Source organism: Nyctibius grandis, chromosome 8, assembly GCF_013368605.1.
Source record: "Nyctibius grandis isolate bNycGra1 chromosome 8, bNycGra1.pri, whole genome shotgun sequence".
Taxonomy (NCBI): domain Eukaryota; kingdom Metazoa; phylum Chordata; class Aves; order Nyctibiiformes; family Nyctibiidae; genus Nyctibius; species Nyctibius grandis.
In genome coordinates, this window is record NC_090665.1 from 27,373,553 (window position 1) to 27,395,992 (window position 22,440).

Sequence of the window (22,440 nt, forward strand, 5' to 3'; positions counted from 1 at the left end):
TTTGCTGGGACAGATCAGAAGTAGCTCCAAATTTCTCTAACTCCAAGTACAAGGAATGAAAAGCTGGGTAAAGAGAAAAGCAAGTCTGCAGCCTAACCTGAAGCAAATCATAAAAGAATGCAAAAAGAAACCAAAAGCCTGTGATGTTAGCTCTGAAATGAGTATGTGATTCAAAGCACTTGCTGTATATGTGGTATTTAGATTTAAATCTTCTTTGTAGTTTAATGTGTAACCTCAATGGATTTTAAATAACACTAGTCCCTGTTTTGAGAGCTTCCCTTGCCAGTGAGACTTTACTGCCCCAGGGTGTACCCCCTCCTGCTGCCGCATGCTTCCTCTCCTTTGAATCTTTTCTGGAACACGTCACACCTCTTCTTGAGTCTGTTTAATTTACTAGTCTGACAAATGGGTTTTTGCTGGCTCACTGACTCAGAGGTTAAATGATTTTCAGAGTCAGCACTTTGCCCAAAGAGAAGCTGTTTTGCACAGAATGAAGGAGATGGGAGCCCCAACAGGGGATGGTTCCCACAGAGAAGCAAAGAGAAAGGGAGACAGAGCAGACTCTACTGGGACTTCTGTTGGTGGAACGGAGAAGGGCAGAGCAGACTTGCTGCTTGGTGCTGACTAATGTCCAAATAAAGTGGAAGCTGACTGCATTGCTACTTTGGCAAAGCAAGTTTTACTACCTGACCTGGCAGATTTGCTCTGAAACGCCTGTTGGTGTATGCTCTGCTCTGTGTCTGGAAGCAGTTGCTGCATCGCAGTCCCAAGTGCCACCGAAGGTACTCACTGCTTCGTTTCCTGTTTTACATCATCTCCAGCCCATTTGTGGAGCACAGTGCTTTGGCATCAAAAAACATGGGAAGAGCACATTGGTGGAGTCTGTGCATCTTTGTGCATAAGGATACAAAGGCCAGGCCATAACAAGTCGGAATGAATACTCTGAAAATCTGTAGAAAATGTGGACGATACCAACCTTTTAATAGTGGTAGGGTTGTTTTGTAGAATTCTTATAAAAATGGCTTCAGTTCTGGTGGAAACATTCACCAGCCACGTGAAGTCTAACAGCCTTCTGAACCTTCTCAGTCTGTCCCACATACAGCTCAGTGCTGAAATGAGCAGCATCTAAATGTCAGCTAAATGGCTTACCTAGCCAATGACTTTGCTAAAATTTAAAGGCAAGTACATTTCAGTTTGGGTTATCTTCATACTCAAAATTGGAAGGTTTCTTAAGTCATCATAATGAATAATTATAAGACGATACAGTTTGTCCAGTGGGCACTTAAATGAACTTTCTTACATGTCTTTTAACATTGTTTGTGGGTACTAGTATATCATGTTCATGGCTTCTTTTATTAGCCTAAATTAAGGCATTCATTTTAGTTTTAAAAATTATCTTTATAGTAAGCTTACAATGAAGATGCTACTGAGTGTTATGAGTCTGTCCACGGGCTGAAATATGCAGTCTATGGAGCTGAAGGTACTCTGATTTTATGAGGTGGGATTTTTCACTTGAAGGAAAACATAAGGGTTTTTAGTGCTGTTCTTTGAAGAAATAACTGTTTTCTTGCAGTTCAAGAGCATAACAAGTCTCTGTTGTATGCATCAGTACTTTCAAGATTATGCATTCAGTCTTCAGGCTGGCATTGTCTTGCTTTTGGGAGTTAAAGTTTAAATATGTTACAACATTCACGTTTGTCTCTCCTTGTATGCAGAAGTTTTTATTAAACTTTGAGTGCTCGATTGTCTACTAATTGTCCATTAAAAGCAGTTTTATATATTAAGCTGTTTAAGGTGGACTGGTTTAAATCACCAGCTTTAGTCATGTTTTACAGCAGTAATGTGGAATTTGATTTTTAATAATGTATTTGACCTTTTTCTTTAACTGTAGCTTGCTTTTTTTTTTTCTTCCCTGTAGTAATTTTAGGTGCTCATTGGTTAGAACCTTCCAATACATAAATTTTCAGTTGATTGTTGCATTTAAACCGAACAGAATTTTTTGCTACCTAGGAGACTGCACTACTTTGGTTTTCATCTTTTTAAGCAATTTTGCCTTTATATATGTTTTAATTTTCTGCTCTTTGCTGTTGGTAGAAGTCTTCTTTAATTACCCTCTTACTGGAATTTGAATGGAAATTAAGATGGAATTATGGAATTATTTTGTGGTTTGTTTTATTAGTTACAAAGGTTTAGGTGTGTTCATAGAATTAAGTTTAATGAAATTTAACAAGTTTATGCCGAGACTGATTTGTTACGCAGGAGTTACATTGCACAGTTAAAGTGCTGAGCTACTCAGATTGGAGCTAAAGAACTAGTCAGAACTAGTAGATCTCATCCTCTGAACTTCTCTTTTTTTTAAATTAGATTATTAGAAAAAAGAAAAATAAGGTTTGTTCTTTACCCCCCTCTTTTTTTTTTTTTCCTTGAATAAACTAGGTATTAATTGAATCAGCTAAACCTTCTGTACCTTCAGGAGGGACAGTGTTTTAATGAAAACTTTCAGGTGTGAAGGTGTTTGCAAGTTTCCAGTTCTCACCATTGTTGCTGAATTCAGGTGTTTTTGAACACTAGAACATGACTGTAAAAGTACATCAGGTTTCTGGTGTTATATGAATACACTTCAATACAAATACATTGTGTAGAAAAAACCTGAGAATCCTCTATATGCTCAGAAACCAGAAGTTTCTATTTATGCTTACAAACAAAAAGAAACCTAGATGTGGTGTTTGTAAAAAGCCACTGGTCTATATTATTCTTACAGTTTTAGGGAGCTTGTTTTTCAGTTCTTTGTTTTTTTTATGCATGCTTCATGTTGGCAGAACTATACTGCAACAAGAGTTTAGAAAGAAGTACTCAGAATATGTGCAGGGGTTTGTCAGCAAACTAACATATCTATACCAACCAAAACATAGGGTGGAGAAGGAAAGTCTCACAGAGGAACAGATCTTCTAACACAAGTTTAGTCCTTGTCCCCTGCTTTCCACTTCTCTGTCCTGCCTCCTGTTAACAAACCTAGTACTAACACTACAAAGTCCAGAGGTGTTATGCCTCTTTATAAAATGCAGTGGAGTTTTCGTAATAGAAAAGCAGAGACAATATGAATAGATGGAAGGTGGTTGTTCACTTTATGGTAGATGATGTTTTTTCTCCCTTTTAGAGCTATATGGACTTATATAAAAATGCAAACATGATGTTTTTATTTATATTATTCTAACCATACTTTGGGGTGTGTTGTTTATACCAAGTTCATGTTTAGAAAGACTCAGCTTATGTTTGCAAAACAGATGTTCTTGCCTATTATTTCTATACCAGAAGATGGTGTTGGTTAAAAAGGCTAAAGGTTGCAAATTCTTCAGTGTAGCTACTCATAAGCTTCTGATTTCCTGCTCTTAATTTTTGACATTATTACTGTAAGTTACTTGAGGAGAGGTCTGGTTTGGGTGAGGTTAAGTCTTAATAGTTAAAAGACATTATTCTGTCAGAAGGCATGTTTTCAATATATGCTGGAATCATGATAATGTGTTTGTATATATATTTATCCAGTACTTTTATCACCAAGCAATTTTCAGTGGCGCAGCCCAGACTCTGGAAAGTAGTTTTTAAAATAGCTGCTTTGCTTGTCTCGTTCACTGCAATTAACATCTCTTATTCTCAAGATTGCACAAGGCAAATAAATAATCATGGCAGGAGTTATGTAACTTAGAAGTTATAACTTAACTAGATAAACAAATGTGGCAGAGCTCACTATTTTAACAAAAGTTTACAGAAGCTTATTAAATGGCTTGTGTGATGTATCTGCAAGAACTGGGACAGGAATGACTCAGAAGATTTCAGTTTGATGTTAAAATGTATACCAGATTTTCATTTTTTAGGATGGGGATGTGTCTCTCTAATATGAAGAGTACATTAATACCTTTCCTTCCTTTCAGTCATCCACCTGGCTTCTTTCATTTTGTCTTGCTTGTGGTCCTGCTAAAGGAGGAGGAGCAAGGCTTGCCATTTCTTTGCTCCTGGATTAAACCAGTCCTGCAAGTTGGCCAGGCTCTCACATTTATGGTGCTCACAGTTTTCAAATGCAAATGCTTCATACCTAGAAGTATCTTTGCAAATACAAAGCAGTCAGAAAGACACTTGTATTGCTCTCTGTGGATTCATGGATTAATATATGTGCTTTGCAACAGAAACAGTAGGCAGCCCATTTTTTACAATATTATCCTATTCCTGATCTGCTTCAGTCTGATTATAAAGCTTCAAAAAATCTTTCCTTCTGAATTTGTGTAAGAAGATGACCAGTGTGTTTGTCCTGTTTGCCAGTTAGGTTTATTGTCAAGCTCTTCTTCCTTGATCATCATAATAGTCATCCTTATCATCATAAACTTGTTTGTTTCCTGAGCAGTAGGGTTTTTTGTAATCTATATAAAGATACATATTTTCCCCTCCTCTGCAATTTTTACTGCCTAATAAATGCATGTCTTCGGGTTGCCTTCACTAGATCTCTTGACTTAACTTACTCCTGGGGTAAAATCCCAAATGAAACCATACATTATGAATGCACTGTGGAAATAAGCTGTATTTTGAAAAGCAACCCTTTCTACATTGCTTTACATTGCCCTGCCTTAATGTGTCTTAAAACAAACCATAGCTAAGCAGGTTACTTGACAAACCACTATCTTCACAAGCCCAGATCCCTTTTTTTTTTTTGTTACAATGGGGCCACTCAAGCATAAAGAGTTTAATTATGCAAAATAGATTTTGTCTTTATGGTCACTGCCATACATAGAAAAGAGAAGAGAAACAGTGATGTCTGTGACTTTTGCTATTCCTCATATAGAAAACAATATTTTTAATTCATCAGACAGCCATATCCTTTCAGAGGCAGTGCAGAACCAATACCCTAACACAATTTCATGTTTCAAATGGCAAAGTCAATGTGGCATAGACCATATGGAGCAACTGCAAATTACAGGTTATGTTTCCTCAGTTTGAGGGGGAAGAGGTGGTGAATGCTGGAGGTGGAAAGAGGCAGTGCAAAATTCCAGTCTAGTGTCTCAAAACCAGACAAACTTCTCAAGACTGAAGCCTGTTCGTGCTCTATGACTTACTGTGGGAATCATGGCTGGCTTGATTTCATTACCCCTCAGGGCCACAGAGGAGGAGTTTACCTCAGTTAGTGTCCTAAACTGTGGTGATGTTCTGTGAAGAAGAGGAGGAAGAAGAAAGGAGTAAATTGGTTTTGACTGTCTAACAACTGGTAGATTCTGTCCTGGAGGAAGTTGCAGTTGTATAAAAAATGAGCTTAGAGTACTTCTGAAATATAGACTAAGTACAGCAGCCAGCTGGTCATTACAAAGGTTGGAAACAGCATATTCACATCCTGATTTAGAGTCATGTAAAGGAAACTCTGTTAGCCAGCATATTGAAGGAAACTGCCTTTGAAGAGAGTCTTTTATCGTTACTGTACTTTTGTAATAGGTAATTAGAGATGATCTCATTTAAATTTTTCATTTTTGCCTCTTATCCCTCCAACGGCAATAGCACATCATTTGATGTCTACCACTGTGGGATCTGGTGTGACAGCTGCAGCTGGCTGCACGTCTGTGGTATATGGGACTCGCTAGAGAATGTGGTCATAAGTATTATAATGGGATAGTTTTCTATGAATGCATCATATGGTTTGCAGTCACACTTACTGTTCACTTCCATTACTGTAAGCATTTGGAAGCAGTCAAATTTCTGGCAGCACACAGATGCTACTCTGTAACAGTATCCTGCTTGTATGATGATGAGGTTTTTTTTGTATTCTCTTTGAATATATAATATGCAGTAGCATGTGATACAGACATCCTTTTAATTTAGATATCCTGGTGAGTGGTTTGTTATTTCAGGTAAGCGTTTTTCACATTTACAAAGTCAAGAAAGGACATGGTGTGTCATTTGTGTGAATGAGTGCAACTGTTGTGACATCAACTGTGTTTCATCTTAATATATTGCATTATTTAGGAGTTTAGAATATCACATCCATGTAATATCTGGTAGGTCCACTGGCCTTTGCCCAAATGAATCTCCATTGAGTGAGGGTATGCTAACATCCTGGATGAGCAGGGAGATGTACTTGCCATTCATGTTCTTTATACTGTTTCCCTTGAGTAAATTCAGTGTATTGTGCTGGTATGAGAAAATGTTTTTGTCTTTTACTAAATGTTGCTGCATCACCCCGCCATCCCTCCCCCCCCCCCCAAATTTATTTTGTGGTTTTTTTTTTTAATGACCCTTTCCCTTTGAACTATTTTAAAGTATGAGAAGATTTGTTAGTCTTTGTCTTGACAAAAAAGAGTAATTTTAAACAAACTGAACTGAGCCTACATACCTTCTCTTCAAGTCAAAATTAGGAAGGGAGTCATTCCTCAAGACTCTCAATGTTTGTGCCTCTGACTCTTTGAGTATTTAACGTTCAGGGCTCTCCTAGAAAAACTGTTTCAGTTCTGAGTGTCATCAACAGCAAAACTGCAAAAATGTAATCTGTGTTATGGTGACTGTGGAAAAATCCTAAAATTTCTGTCCCAAAACTATGAACTTGTATTTATTAAGCCAAAGGAAATTAGCTTTCCGTAGGATTTCTCTCTCCAACTGTTTGACAAGTCTAGTTTCAGAAAGCCTTTTAGAAATGACCTATCCTGATCTAGAGAGTAAAGCTTTTAAGTCATTTTATAATAATCTAAGGTGTAGTAGAAGTTTTCTTTCCCTCCGCTTAGTGCAGAAAAATGAGGAGTGTAATTCTCAGGTGTGGTCACAGCCCTGAAGTCATACGAAGATTGTAACAGGGAAATCTGGGGCCCACAACTAGGTTATCCTTTGTTACGGATCTTTCCTAACTTCCCTATGAGCTTGCTCACGTTTCACTTTCTTCTACTAGGTAGTGTACACCAGGTGAAGTTCACCCTGAGTTATATACTTGCTGCATGAGTCTCTCTCCACACTTCTTTTTGAAGGGAAATTGAGGCATCTTTCAAACAAAGCTATATCCATGCATTACAGCTCTAGCTGAAGGTACAATTTGTACCATCCTGTTTCAAATTAGGCTTCAGTTTAAAGTGAAAGTATCTTGCTTGATCTCAAGCTCAGAATGTTTAGGTGAGGAAGATTCCTTTCAACCTGCACAGAGGGGTGAGATGATGGAGGGCAGATATCTTTTATGTAGGGGTGTTACAGCACTGTCTCCCTGTGAATGCATTATTTTAGGCAGTAGCTTTAAAATTTTAGCAGTGGGTGTTGACTGCATTTCTTACATTTTTTAAAAAGACTACCAGCAAGCAAATGATGTGACAAAGAAATGGCAGCTGCTCAAGGCATCCTGCTGTTTCAGCAGTTAAGGCTGCTGGAACTGATTTTCTAGGACAGTTTTCAGGGACACACCCCAGGACATTGTCTCTGTAACAGCTTCTCTTATGAATTTAGTGCTTTAGAAAGTGAGAAAATTAGTTTTTTCCCTCACCCCAGAGTAAACCTCGTATAAACGAGGCTGACAAACAAGTCTCCCTAGCTGAGGGATGTCTTTGGTACAGCACTGTTACTGGTATTTCTGACAGTGACTCTTGCCTTCACGCAGACTGCTGGGTAGGGCTGTGGCATAGTGGGCAGTAAGGACCATCGGTACATAAATGGGAAACTGGAATGCCTCAAAACAAGAAAAAACTTGGTTCTCTTATAGTTGGAAATGTTCTACTGTCACTGTTTGTAGACGTTTCAGTTATCCCATCAGTTAAGACTGGAGTGGCAAAGGACAGAAAGACACAGTGTATGGTGAAGACCAGCCCTGTGGAGATAGGTGGTAGATTAGATGACCCGTTCTTCTATTGCTAATGTCAGTTTTATCCAGAGCAATTCGCTGTATTTCTTTCTTACAGAGTAAACAATCAGATCTCATTGGAGAAAATGATGCAGCTGGCCCCTGCTTGTATACTCAGAAAAGGACCTGGCCCAAGGAGCAAGAATGTATCAGCTGTAGAACACGAGTTTTGTCTTTCCAAAGCTCTGTGGGACTTACATTATCAGATTTTTTAAAACTGTGTTTATTGCTAGGTAGAGGTCGAGTAAAAATGAAGAAGGAAAGATTTTTCCGTGAGTGTAATTCATTTACTTTTTTGTCTTTCCATTTTTCCATTCTTGTTACTGAAATATATTTGGCTCCGAAGGATGTGGGAAATGGTTCAACTTGAGCTATAATTGGAAGTAAAGCAGAATAAATACTTAAAGGTGTGTGCTTTTTATTTTATTGCTTTAGAGCAGGAGTATACAGAAAGAGATGGTGACTAGTCAAGTTCATGGAAGAAAAATCCACTGAGGACACAAAGATACAACCTGTGCCTCAAGAACTTTCTGAGAACTGTATTGCTAAAGGAGAAGGGAATTTGAACGAAATATCACTACACGCTTGCCTTTCCTGATAATCCACTTTTTGCCACTGTCAGAGAAAGGATGGAGGCTATATGGAGCTTTGTTCTGACCCAGCACAGCTGGTCTTATGTTCTTATTTGATTTGATTTCATTTCATCCCATATGGTCTCAGTAAGATTGTGGACTTTTTCAGAATATATCTCTGAAGAGCTCCTCACAGGAAGATTTTCTTGTTTTAGAATTATTATCATATACAGATAGTCCTTTGTTAATTTCCTGGTCTTCAAGAATGTTAGCAACTTATTAAGAATTTTAATCAGAGTAGCATATTGATGACTTTTTTAAACTCCTGAATAATTTTAATGTATCTTAATAATGGACAGTACTAGTTAATTACATAGAAGAGGAATCAGATCATGGTATATAAGGGAGTTAGTTTGCTGGATAATTCCCTTATCTGTGGTTATGGTTGGGATTTGGGATTAATCCTGTGTCTAAGGCAGTTTACACAATAAAAATTTGAGGGAGCAATGTGGTGCATGACAGAAGAGTCTTATTCTGGGATGGATGAACAGAGCCTGAGCTACATATTGCATAGCACACTGTGATGGTATGTGCAAACCACAGTACTGTGTGATTTGCAATACCTTCAGATTTCTTCTCACATAATAGCTGCACCAATAAGAAAACACTAAAACACCATCATCCAAATTTAGAGCTTAATATGAACTTGCCTCATCATTTTTATTATCCCGCTGAAAGTAAGGTGTTGTTACTGAAAAGGTATAGTATCTTCTTCTTTAACCTGGCTGAATTTGATCAGAACTTTTCCTTCCAAATATAGTCTGTCTTGGGGAAAAATATATATATATATATATATATATAAAAAGTATTGGCATCCAACAGATATTTTAAGTGCTTGATGTGAAAAGCTATAGTTGACTAAAGAGAACTCAAGGTACTACTCTTAGGGGAGAAAATTAATGTCTAAAAGTTAGAAAACGACGTGTTAGATAGCAGTATTGCTATCGTAAACCTAGTGGTTTACAAGTCTCCCTTTGCTCATCATAAACTGAACATGAATCAGTAATTTCTGCCATTGTGGAAAAAGGCAGGCCTCATCCTGGGATGTGAAAGCAGGAGTGTTTTCAGATATAGGAAGTAATCCTTCTGCTCCACTGAGTGTTAATAAAACCCCTGTTGGAGTCCTTTTGCCACTTTTTGACATAAACTTCAAGAAATGTAGGGACCAACTGGGGAGAATCAAGTGACGCAGAGAAGGAAGGATCCAAAGTCTAGAAAATGTAACTTATGAAAAAGAAATGGAAGGTTATTGTGTGGATTTTAAGAATAGAGAAGAGAGAGACATGGTAGGTCTTCAAATGCTTTAAAGAAAAATGAAGAGAAAGGCAAGAAACTTTTTCCCCCCACACCCCCTGAGGACAGTTGAGCTTCTGTTGCAAAAATGAGATTTATATAAAGCCTTAATAAAAACTTCCCAAAGTAAGGACAGTGGGAGATACGTTCTTGTATAAGTTGTGTATAATTCAATGAAATCTCCGTCACTAAGGGCTTTTATGAACAAGACATACAATAATCTGCCAAAAATGGGTTAGGTATTTTTAATCCTTTGTTGTGGTAGGACTCTGAGAGCAGAGGACTGCTTGAAGTCTCTTCCAACTATTTTTTCTATTATTTTCTGCAAGTATTACCCACACAATAACAAAACACTTAGGACTAAGCATTTTTCTCTCTGAAAAGGTATAGATTTCTTTTTTATAAACTTTTTGGCAATGATAAAAAAAATATGGGTTCCACTATCAAATTTGACATACAGTTTGCAAAAGCACATGTACCTTGCTGAAGGACAATGCAATTTAGGCTTCTACCATAAACATGCTTTTGTGGATTTTGCCCTTAGTGATACATATATTAAAAACTATGCAAAGTGAATATGTTTAATTCACCGGATCTTTCCCCAAGAAGAAGGGTGCTGTTAGGTTTTACCATGCTACGAGTGCTATGTTAGAGTTGAGAAGAGTAGCAATAAACAGGTTGAAATATTTTATAATGCAGAGTGGAAGAAATACCTTAGCATTTGAAGTGATTTAAATACTCTTGAAACTAGCAATTTTGATGCTTAAAAACTATGCTTCTGTAAATCCACAGCTACTATTAAGACAGCAAATTCTTGAGCATCTGTGTTAGCTGCAGGATTTACATCTTCCTATGTAAGGACATGGGGGGGGCAAAAAACAGTACCCAGGGGCTGAAATTCAGTGCAAGTCTAGACCTAGACAATACTGCAATACATACTTTACAGGAACTAGAGGCAGCATTAAAAAATTAAAACTATTAACATTCTTGTCATGGAATGAGTGTGTGGCAGGTCACTTTGACATTCTTGCAAATGATATGCAAGAATCATTGGGTATAAATACAAGATGTTACGGTCATGCTTTTCCACCGCAAACCATTTAAAAGTTGGGTGAAAGGAGAAGAAAAGCCAAGGAGACAATATTACCAAATATTCTATCCATCCCCTCCAGCTGTTTACTAGGGTCCAAAGGAAGCTATCCAGTTGGAAAATATGCCCTCCAAATTACTGAATATGAGATTTTCTGTTCAATCAATGTTTTAATGTTTATCACAAAGACCGTGGAAAAACATAGTCTCTCTTTTTAATGACCTGCTGTCATTTTTGTGCTTTTTTGTTGGCATAAATATTGGACTATATTTTCAGACTAGCCTTCATGTGTGTCTATATGCATATACAGAGGGATATGAGCCTGTTGGGCACAATGCTTGCTACAGAACATCTACCTGAATTTTCAATAGTTAAGCATTTTGTTCATTGAGCTGTTTCCAGTGTTGGCTGAAGTTAGGCTTGAGGGAAAAATCTAAGCTTCAACAAAATGTGTTCCTGGTTAGGTAATAAAACCTTGGTGGAGTTGATCAGTTGGCTGACTTCCAACCAGAATCTGACATGCACCTGCTTCATTTATTTGTTTTATGCAGCTTCTCATTTAACACACTGTGATGTTCAGGGGAAGCAATCAGGTTCTACTAATCAAATTGCGAATGCTTGCTTTATTTAGTTCAGGAAACTGCAGACAGTAATGCCAGGCTGCAGTTACAATATAAGGATTCTCTCCAGAGGATTGGAATATAATTAGAAATATGCCAAATTTTTTCAATAGAAATTCTCTAAAACAGAAGCCTGTAGGCACTGATGCTTTTGGTAGCTAAAATTGCTCTGTGGGGATGGATGAATATTTAAAGACAGCAGAGCTGAGATATTAAAAGACAAACAGACCTACTACAACTTCAGTTTGATCTTTCATGTTATTCACATGGATAAATGTTAAAAATTTTAACAACCCAAAGTATACAGGAAACTCAGGTTTAAAAACTCAGTATGTTGTTTACACCAGCTTAAAAGACATATCCTCTTCATCTGACATTTCTCCTGAAATCTTTTATCATATAGTCATGTTCTGCCTACAGACAAACTTGCATGTTTTTTGGAATCCAGAAATCCTTCTAGTCATTCTGTTGAACCCATTATTATATGTATTGTTTTTGGAGTGACTTGAATCAAAAGAATGTTACTAAAGAAAAAATACATGATCTAAGAAATAATAATAAAAAATAATAATAAAAAATAATAATAAAAAATAATAAAACTCTGATTGTACTGAGTGAAACAATGTAACATTATTAAAGAAAATAAGCAACAGAGCTTCAAAGGGTGGCGAATGAGTTCATGCAGCATTTCTTTCTACTCTTCTGACTCTTCCTAGACTTCTCAAATGAATCTGTCTAGGAATGGCAGTGGAAATCATGGTTGAATTCCAGTTCACTTTCTAACAGAGGTTTCGGGTAATTGCTTTTATGCATGTAGGCAAGTATGTGTATATACGTGGAAGTACTTATCTGTCTACCATATTCCTAATTATTATGATAATCTGGGCATATTGCTGAAGATATGTGGGTTTTACACATTTGATTTAATTATCTCTGAATGTACCTGAGAAAGTATCCTGTCCTGCTTCAAATTCCAGTTGATTTTCCTTTATAATTAACCTTTGTTCCCTGCTTCATAGCCATACTTTTTAATTGTTTAATTGCTCGTAAAGCAGTGACATTTTTTGATTTAGCATTCAACTGTGTCCCAGAGGACGTTGTTGAGTTTGGAGCTCAGGGTGGGAATTCAGAAGTGCTTTTCTGTGCAGCGATGTTTGAACTGCAGCTGCCTGCCCTCTGACAGGTACGGAACTCACTGTCAGCAAGATTTAAAGTTGCTGTCGTGTTTACACAGCCACATAGCAAAGGTTGAGAGAGGACTGATTTTGTTGAAATTAAGTACCAATAGTTACTGGACCATAGCAGTGTGTATTGGTTATGATTAATGTTTAACATCTGCATTTTTTGAGATATTTTAACCACTTTTCTTATCAGATGAAAAGTGCACTGCAATATGTTTCTAACCGTGGGGTTTTTTTTCAGTGTACTGAGGTTTCTAGTGTTGAGACTGATCTATTAAATTCATGTAAATACTTAGTTCTGAAGCCTCGGAAGGATTTTCAAATACATCTGGGCAGCTGGGAATTACATATTTCAGTGTTAAAAATCCCACTAGACTAAACAAATTTTTAAACTATTCAATGCTCTCCCTTGGCTGTCTCTGGTTTCTATTTTTATCCCCTGGTAACTAGTGATGAGTACTACTGATATGGATATGTTAAAGGAATTGTTTGCCTTTACATATGAAAATTGCTACCAAAATTGAGAAATGTTTCAAAAGCTCAAAGGTTTTGTCATGGATATTTTTACTTCTGACAGATATTGAGGTATTAGGAACAAAGATTTGAAAATTTAAATATGCTTTTCGACAAAATTTACATAGATTTTATTAAAAGTTTAAGAATAAAAAAGACAACACCAGTCTGATTCTGGAGGAAATTTTTATTTTTAGTTCTATCTTTAAAAGATTTTGCTGTTTTCTGAAATTATGTGAGATTTCTTTCAAATCCTAGCCCTGCGTTTGCCATTTTTTTTTTGACCAATAATTTTATCTTGGTGCACATGTCCAATATGGCCAACTCTTACATGAAAAGTTTAACAAAGGTATTTTTCAATGAAGTTTAATGACAAATTTTTAAAAAAATTGGACATGTCCCTTCAAAAAAACATTCCCAAGACACCTCAAAAAAAGAGCAGCAGGGCTGAAGAGCTCCGATTCAAAGCTATGGATTTGTACCTGGACTCCTTCAGGGCCAAGGATAGTACCTTCACACAGTAACACAAAGTGTGAGTCAGAGCAGCATGTCCTGAGGTAGCCCAGCAATGCTCTTCTGTGCTCCACACTGCGCTGAGTAGACATAGTTACTGTATAGACATAGCTACTGCTAAAGAAACCAAGTTACACAATACTACTTTATTTCTCTTTTAAATGAACAAACATTACAGTAATATTTTTATGAAGCAGGTTTGATGGATGCTGTGGATGCTGTCCCCATGGTAATTAGTTGGAGAATAAGATTAGGTGTGTGCAGGTAACTGGATCAAAATGCTTAACTGAAAGTTCTGACAGTCTCTACCCAAATAAGAATTTGTAAGTTTATCAAATCAAGATTTCTGGAATACAGTACGCTGTATTGGTAAGGCACTGGTTTGTCAGGGAAGCAAAAAAACACCAACGCAACCCTACCACCACTCTTAAGTCCATCTTTCTTATTAAAACTAGCAATATTGATGTACACTATGTAGACTAATTATACGAACGTCAGACTGGCAGTTTCCTTTCTTGAAACCTCAACAAGATAGTAAGAGAAAGAAAGGAGCATACAAAGATAACAAAAAGGTAAGCCACACAGAATACCATTTTTAACATCCTGTAAACTGCTTAAGTTATAGAAACAGGTAATTTCTTATACAGGAAGTGGTTTTACCTTATAAGAAAATGCAATTACCACTGCCTAATGAAAGAAGTAATTGCTCTCTACTTTTGGTAAAATTATCTTTTTAGGACTGCCTGAAGATTGTGAGAAGTTAATGTAGAACCACAGGTTCACAGTTCAAACAAATGTATCTCAGGCTGATCTTAAACTACATGGGATGACTAATTTACCACCACTAATTTCATCATTTTAATGCCTATTAGCAAGTAGCAGGTGTTCCCTAAAGTCCTTGCCAAAAAGCTTCCTTTGATACCATTTAAATCTTCCTCCTTCAGCTAAGCTGTTAATAACAACAGGAAATTAGGACCTCAACCCTTCATTTTATATCTGTGAGAAAACAGATAAATCTTACACGCTATTTTAGAGATTTCCTACGGAAGCAAACAACACTGGACCTCCATGAGATGATGATCACATTCTTTTGCCAAGATCTTAAAAATATCTAAAAGTAGGACAGAATTTGGGTAGGAATCCAACCAAATATACTCTAGAAGCTTCACAGCCCAGGCTTTTCAGATGGTGTTTGTTACATTGTTCAGTTTGAAAGTCTTAACAGAAGCGGTTGTTGGTTTTAGTTTTCTCACATTCTTCAAGAAAATACGTGGGGCCCATCAGAAAGCAAGCAGAGGCTTGATAGTCACCATCATTCTGGTTTTTGTACTGAAAGTTTGAGACTTGGTTGTAGCCAGTTGTATCTTTTTAGATCCTCCCGTATATCCCCTTGTCTCAGGAAGAGTACATTTGACTTTCTCTAGAAGAGCTGGCTAAAGCTGCATGTGCATTGCATGGAGCATTTTAAAATCTGTCCCTTTTGAACAGCAATGAAAGTCTTGGATCAGAGGAGGAGAAACTGTCCCATGTGACAGTTACTATCACTAACAATGTAGTAGTGCTGGTACCTCGCTTTCATGGTAAAAACAGAATAGAAAGAAGATATTTTTCATGTAATTTTGTGCTTTTCCCGTTTTGTGGTGAATTTGTATTTCTTTGAGTCACTGAGAAAAATACGCCTAGAAACCTGTGCATCTGTCCTGTGGAGGTACTTCTGTGCTATGTGCCCAACTGGCTCTGTGACACCTTCTGCTTTTCTTCTTGTATTTTAAGCAGTGCCGGCATCGCAACAGCTTTTTGTTGTTTCCTACTTATAAGAAGGTTATTTGCTATGCACATGCTTACATAATACTAATTGTGTTTGATGATTGCTGCCACAGTCACTAAAGGGAGATTGAACGTACCTCGCTAAAACAGCAAGAATACAGGAGCATCTTGCTGTGCTCTTTGTCAGAAATGCGTAAATGTCTTATTCCTCTTCTGGAATAAAATACAGCTGTTTGTATTACCAGGACTGCATTTTTTGACTTTGATGCCCAATCCTGCCTTGAGTTACGATCCTGTGTAGATGGACGTTGCCCCTGCTGACTGGCATTTCAAAATATGAATGGACATCGTAAGCTGTATACTGCAAGTCACAGCCCCTCACAGCTCTTTATGCGCCAGGCTGCATGCTTTAAACATCTTGCTTTGTTTCCCTATGTTTTCAGCATGCATTGAGATGACTAAATCAAAACGCATATATCTAAATCCCTCTGATATTTGGACTAGTATGAAATCGAGGTCCAAATTTTGGAATTACTGATTGAAACTGAAATTTTGATATATTGATCCAAAATATATATTTTGATATATATTTGATATATCCAAATATATCAAATTTGTGTATAATATGAACTTGCATCTCTGCCAGGACTCTCCTATTACTTTCTTGTGGGTTTTCTCCTATGGTGAAAACCTAGGGCAAAATTAATAATAAGCCAGCAAATGCACTCTGTATACATTCCATTGTTCTCATTTTAATGAAGCACCTTGATGCATGCAGTTTTTCGCTGGATTTTTGAAGAGCTGCCATAAATATTCTATTTTAGTCACCTAGTAAATTTGAAATTTACCTTAGTGCTTTACTAGGTGTCATAATCAGTTACCAGGTTAATCACCTGTAGTGACATCACTGCCAATGAGTAATACTTTAAGTTTACATATCTGGAGTTGATGACCTTGCAGTCAAGGCACACTCGGGAGATGCATTCTGGCAGAGGGAAAATTTGTCTCCTTTACTGTTTTTGTGATTTTGCTGCTGCTTTGTCTACTTTGCATTAATATTGATTTATATTTCACTCCCCTGTATGTAATATGATACTGATGCTGGAATACCAAACATGGCTTTTAATCTGGGTCATAAAGGATTCCCTTTTAAATGATTAGAAAAATATAAATTATTTACAATAATTATTTTCACAGTGAAGTAATTATAACTCATCATTTATGTGTCAATGAAAATGATACATATCAGTTACAATAGTACTAACACTGCTTTGCTTACAGGTTTTTTTTTTCTGCAATATGGTTTTTGTACATGTGATGTGATGAGGGAGATGTAATCTGAAGGTATGTTGTTTGCATACTAATATTATTCAAAGCATTAAAATTTAAATTAATAATCTGTTTCAGCATTATCGTTCATAAGCTTATGGCAAAGACAAAAAAGTCTTAGCATGCAAAAGAGAAGGGCTAGAGGATGCATAAACAAGTAAAATGTGAAAACTGATAAAATAGTTGTGAACCAGCCATGTATCTTGGGATACAGACATCAGGGAGCAATGTTAAGCACTTCATTATTCCTGCCTCCCCGTTTCTGATGTTTCTGATTTCTTCTTTATTGATTTCAACTAAAGAAAATATAGAAGAGTATAGAGGTGACCCATTTTGTTGACAGATACACGTGTTAGTCTTGTACTCCCAGTAAATAGTTTAGACATCAGGAATAATGTCTGATAGGTACAAGAGAAACAGAGTTTCCTGTGACTTCTAAACCTAGTGAATCAGCAGGCAGAAGTTAAAGGTACAGTCTGCCTTCATAGTTTCAACTGTTCATCTTTTATTCAACAGACTGAAAATGTTACAGGACACTGGGAATTTTTTTAAAAAAAACAAACAAACAAAACACAAAAGTTCCAACCAACCAACTAACCAAGCAAACAAGAAAACCACAAAAAAACCCTAAATTACTAAAATTATTGAACTTTCATTGCTTTGGGAACATATTCTGTACTGTTAACAAAGCCAATGACAAACTACCCCTCTTCAACCTTGTATGACTTTATAAGCCTGATCATTTCATAAGCTTGATGTAACTGATGTCCTGCACAATATGTGATTATTTTATAAAAATGAAAATTGGGCATAAAATGTTACTGTTTAAATGTGCTGGTCCATTTTTTCCTTGGGTTGGATGCTTCCAGGGCTGTGGCGAATTTCAGCCAAGGGCACACTAGTAAAGGATTTTCGGTCACATTCCATATGTAATCAGTATCACGTCTTTCCACACTGCAGTTATAAAATGTCAGTGGCAGTTGTTTGGAGTTTATATGTAATATTGTCCATCAAGGAAATAATTCTTACAATTATCTCATATGGTGAAAAACAATGTCAAAACAGTGAAGTAAAAAATATAGCATCTGAAACAGTGAAGAACTGTTGCGCGGTGATATTAATGTCATTCATTTCGATGCATAAGAGTCATGCCTTACTTTCACATGGCTTCCATTGTTTATTTAGAAAAATGCTCTTTTCAGGTTAAGTTATAGCTTTGGAAATGCAGGAAATTCCCTTTCCTTCATGCTCAGATAGTCAGTTTTCCAAACTATTTACTAAGGAGGTGTGAATTGTGGAAGAAAAAGGAATTCCCAGCTTTTTAAGGAAAAAAATCCTGTGCTTTTTTTTTTTTTCTTTTTTTCAGGAGAGTGTCCCCTAGATGTTCAGTGTATTTCAGTGTGTCATAGTTCCAGGGCACAAAAAATGTCTTGTTCTATTTTATTCCATATTAGAAGTGATTGTGAATGAGAGATCCAAGTGATCTCCTGTTGGAGAGCAGCATAGGGGAAAGGGACCTGGGGGTCCTAGTTGACAGCAGGATGACCATGAGCCAGCAATGTGCCCTTGTGACCAAGAAGGCCAAAGGCATCCTGGGGTGTATTAGAAGGGGTGTGGTTAGTAGGTCAAGAGAGGTTCTCCTCCCCCTCTACTCTGCCCTGCTGAGGCCGCATCTGGAATATTGTGTCCAGTTCTGGGCCCCTCAGTTCAAGAAGGACAGGGAACTGCTAGAGAGAGTCCAGCGCAGAGCCACGAAGATGATTAAGGGAGTGGAACATCTCCCTTATGAGGAGAGGCTGAGGGAGCTGGGTCTCTTTAGCTTGGAGAAGAGGAGACTGAGGGGTGACCTCATTAATGTTTATAAATATGTTGAGGGCAAGTGTCATGAGGATGGAGCCAGGATCTTCTCAGTGACATCCCTTGACAGGACAAGGGGCAATGGGTGCAAGCTGGAACACAGGAGGTTCCACATAAATATGAGGAAGAACTTCTTTACTGTGAGGGTAACTGAACACTGGAACAGGCTGCCCAGAGAGGTAGTGGAGTCTCCTTCTCTGGAGACATTCAAAACCCGCCTGGACGCGTTCCTGTGTGACATGATCTAGGTAATCCTGCTCCGGCAGGGGGATTGGACTAGATGATTTTTTGAGGTCCATTCCAATCCCTACATTCTGTGATTCTGTGATTTACAGCTGGGATTTAGATTTATGCAACAGTGTTGAAATTGTAATGTCTTTGAGATGGGAGATTGTACCTGGTACTTGATGAACTGTACTGAACGCTTTCTGCACATCGTTCCACAGCCTGACCAGTTGCCATTCTGATCCTTGAAGACCAGATGCTGTTGTTGCAGGAACATCAGCATGAGTTGTGGATAGTGTAGCTGTTGGCGTTTAAAAAAAACCAAACAACTGTACATCCAGTGCAGTTCCTAAATAATATGAATGAAATGGATTTTCATGCATCTACTTAGCTTTCAGTTCATGCTCATTTCTTATGCTTTCAGATGGTTAACTGGCCTGTTTGCGTGCATCTACCACAGGTTATTTTGTGCAGGTTTATGGCTTGGTTTTTTTCTGTAACCCAAGTGGAAGCGTTTGCTATTCCTGAGAGGAAAGGCTTTTCCCTGTGAAAGACAAACAACCTTTTGACAAGCCTAGCAATTTCTAATCTGCCAAAAAGTTGTGATGGGATGCAGCTGCCCCAGGAAAGTTTTCAGTACCTTTTATTTGTTGTAGTATTGGAAACAGAATGCAAGTGCAAGATAAAGTTAAGGCCAAAACCTTTATCAGCTCACCAGTATCTCTTCAGCTAAGGACCTAATAAGCAAACAGCTACGAAACGTAGCCTTTGACTTCCCATAAACTTTTTTTTTTTTTTAAAATTCCTTTAGCGAAATACATACCAAAACATTTGGTGTAATTTTTTGCCGATATGAATTGTTTGTAACACAGAAAATAGGTTTTGTATTGATGTAGCATTGTTTAATTGTTTTCATTTAAGTGTATATTGCCCTTTGATTTGCCTATGTCAAATTAAACCATAATCTGGAAATTGATTCATGATCTATAAAACCGTGTATATTCCAGTCTTTACAAATTTCTCTTGCTCATTTATATTGAGACTGGAATGAAAAATTATTGCATGCAGAGATCTAAATCTAGAATTATAATTATCTGTCTGGTACTTAAAGGGGAAAAAAACATTAGAAGATATTGTAATTTTTTATGTGATTACAAGAACAGTGTTAGCCTGGATGTTCTAAGTCAAAGTTACAAAATTACAAAACGAAAAGAGTAAAATTAAAAAGTGAAAAAGATTGGAAACGCAAAGTTATCCAAATAAGCTTAATGGGGACCCTATTCCCTTGTGGTTCTTTGGCTGAGATAGTTGTGACATTTTTCTCCTAAGTTAAAGCTTTTTAGAAATAGGGATTTGTGGATTTTTTTTTCTAAATAAAGACTAAGAGTTAAAATTTTTCATATTATAGTTCTCAAACTGAAAACAATAAAAACTTAGATTTGTTTCATATAAATAAATACTGTAATAATCTTTATTTAACGTGGATAAGTTATTTAATTGCCATTATGTTCTAAGAAAAAAGTCTGGAAGCCCACATTAAAATACTAAGTAAAGATGTAGGTTAAAATCATGTTTATTTCTATAAGTTTTTAAATGACACTGCTGGAAGCCAAGCACCTTCTGCTACTATTGAGCTGCAGTATGTGAGTGCAGGGTAATGCCAGAATATTTTTAAATAAGACATTAGTCTTTAGTTAACCTTAGTGAACCACTTAATGAGCGAACCATAGTGGTGTGTACACACAGAAATGAAGCCATTAAAAGCCCAGGAAAAACTTCATGGAGCTAAAGGAAAAATCTTATAGGACCTGAAAAAATTGTTTGAGCTTTCTAAGCAGGGGTAAAAGGTCATTTATACCGCTCAGTCCCACATGTGCTTAACAAAAGATTACTTGTTGTCCTTAGCTTCTCAATTTCTGGTGGCAAATTCTCATTTATAAACCAAACTATGGTGTAGTTCATAAGGTAATTGTCCTGGTTTGGCCTAAACCAGGCCGATTTTCCTTTCAGTGATTTTTACTTTCAGCTAAGTCTCCTCTAAGTAACTGCACTTTCTGAAAATAACTACATGTTTTGCAGACAGTGTCTGCTTCCAGGACTGATAACGCTCGAAGTTTGTAGTTATCGCTGAGGCACCGGTAGGGATGTTGTGCAGTAAGGCTCTTGCTGTACTTAGTCTTAGAGAAACCAAGGTCACTGCTGAATTCCTCACTGCTTATGAGTGAAGAGCTGAAAGGGGGTCGCAGCTGTAGGGGGGAGCAGACAGGGCAGGTGACCCAAAATTGACCAACGAGGGTATTCCATCCCATACACGTCATTCTCAGTATAAAGCGGGGGGATCACGAGGGTCTCGCTCTTCTTGCTTTTTCTGCTATGGCCAGTGTCCAGGGAGGACTCCGACTGTTTTCCTGTTGCCCCCGATCCCGATCTGTGCATCCCTGAATCCAGCTCTCGACCGTCGCTAGGCCCAGGCTGGGCCTTCCCGGAGCCTGCCCTGCAGTGCCGGTGGTGACGTTGCCGACATCGGGGGAGCTCGATCTTGGTTTTGTATATATATTTGTATATATTTGATTATTCCAATATTATTATTATACTCTTTTTCATTATTATAGGTTTATTAAAACTGTTTTAACTTTCCAACCCGTAAGTCTCTCTCCCTTTTCCCTTTCCCTTTCCCTTTGGGATTACTTGTTGTCCTTAGCTTCTCAATTTCTGGTGGCAAATTCTCATTTATAAACCAAACTATGGTGTAGTTCATAAGGTAATAAACCCAAGAAAATCGTTTGAAGAAATATTAGATATTTGTGGACTGTGAATAATCTCAAAGCCCTGATGATTAAGAATGAGAATGATGTTTCAGAACCTTTGTATAACACTCCTACCATCAAACCCTAGTGGGATTTTTTCCCCATGTATGATTGTTTCTTTTGAACCAGAACACCTTTCATTAGGGATTTCAATTGCTACTCGGTTTCTGTCTTTACAAAGAAACCAGAGATGCTTTCGTTTAGACATCTACACTCAATCTGGTGTTGTGACTGTGCACAGCAAAGTTGGATTAGATGATTAACAATTAGAGCAGCCTTAAAATCATATAATGTCATTTGAATACTTATTATTATTTGTATTATTGTAGCTCAGTTAGATCTGAGAGCATAAACATAAATACATGACCCATTTTGACTCATTAAAGTGTGATAAATTATTCATAGTAAGTAATAATACTTGCAAAGACAACAACATTAAGAAGTGACTGGCAGTTAAATGTCCATGTGAGAACACGTTTAGGGACCAGCTCTTTCTTAAAAACCATTAGCTTCCCCAGAAAAAGGATTTAAATTGAGAGAGGAGTGAAAGTTAACTTGTGTTTTTAATTGGGCTTTTAAATAATACGTCTTCACCTTAGAAAACTTGAGGTGTGTGACAAAACTCTAAATTACTTCAGTGAAACTGAGAATTAGCTCTTTGTTCTTAATATCTCACGTGTCCTTTGCCTGGCTTATTTTTCTTTTTTTCTGTGTTTTGGTTATTGCTTTTTTCACGTGCAGTAATTGACTCTGGACACTGATTTTGT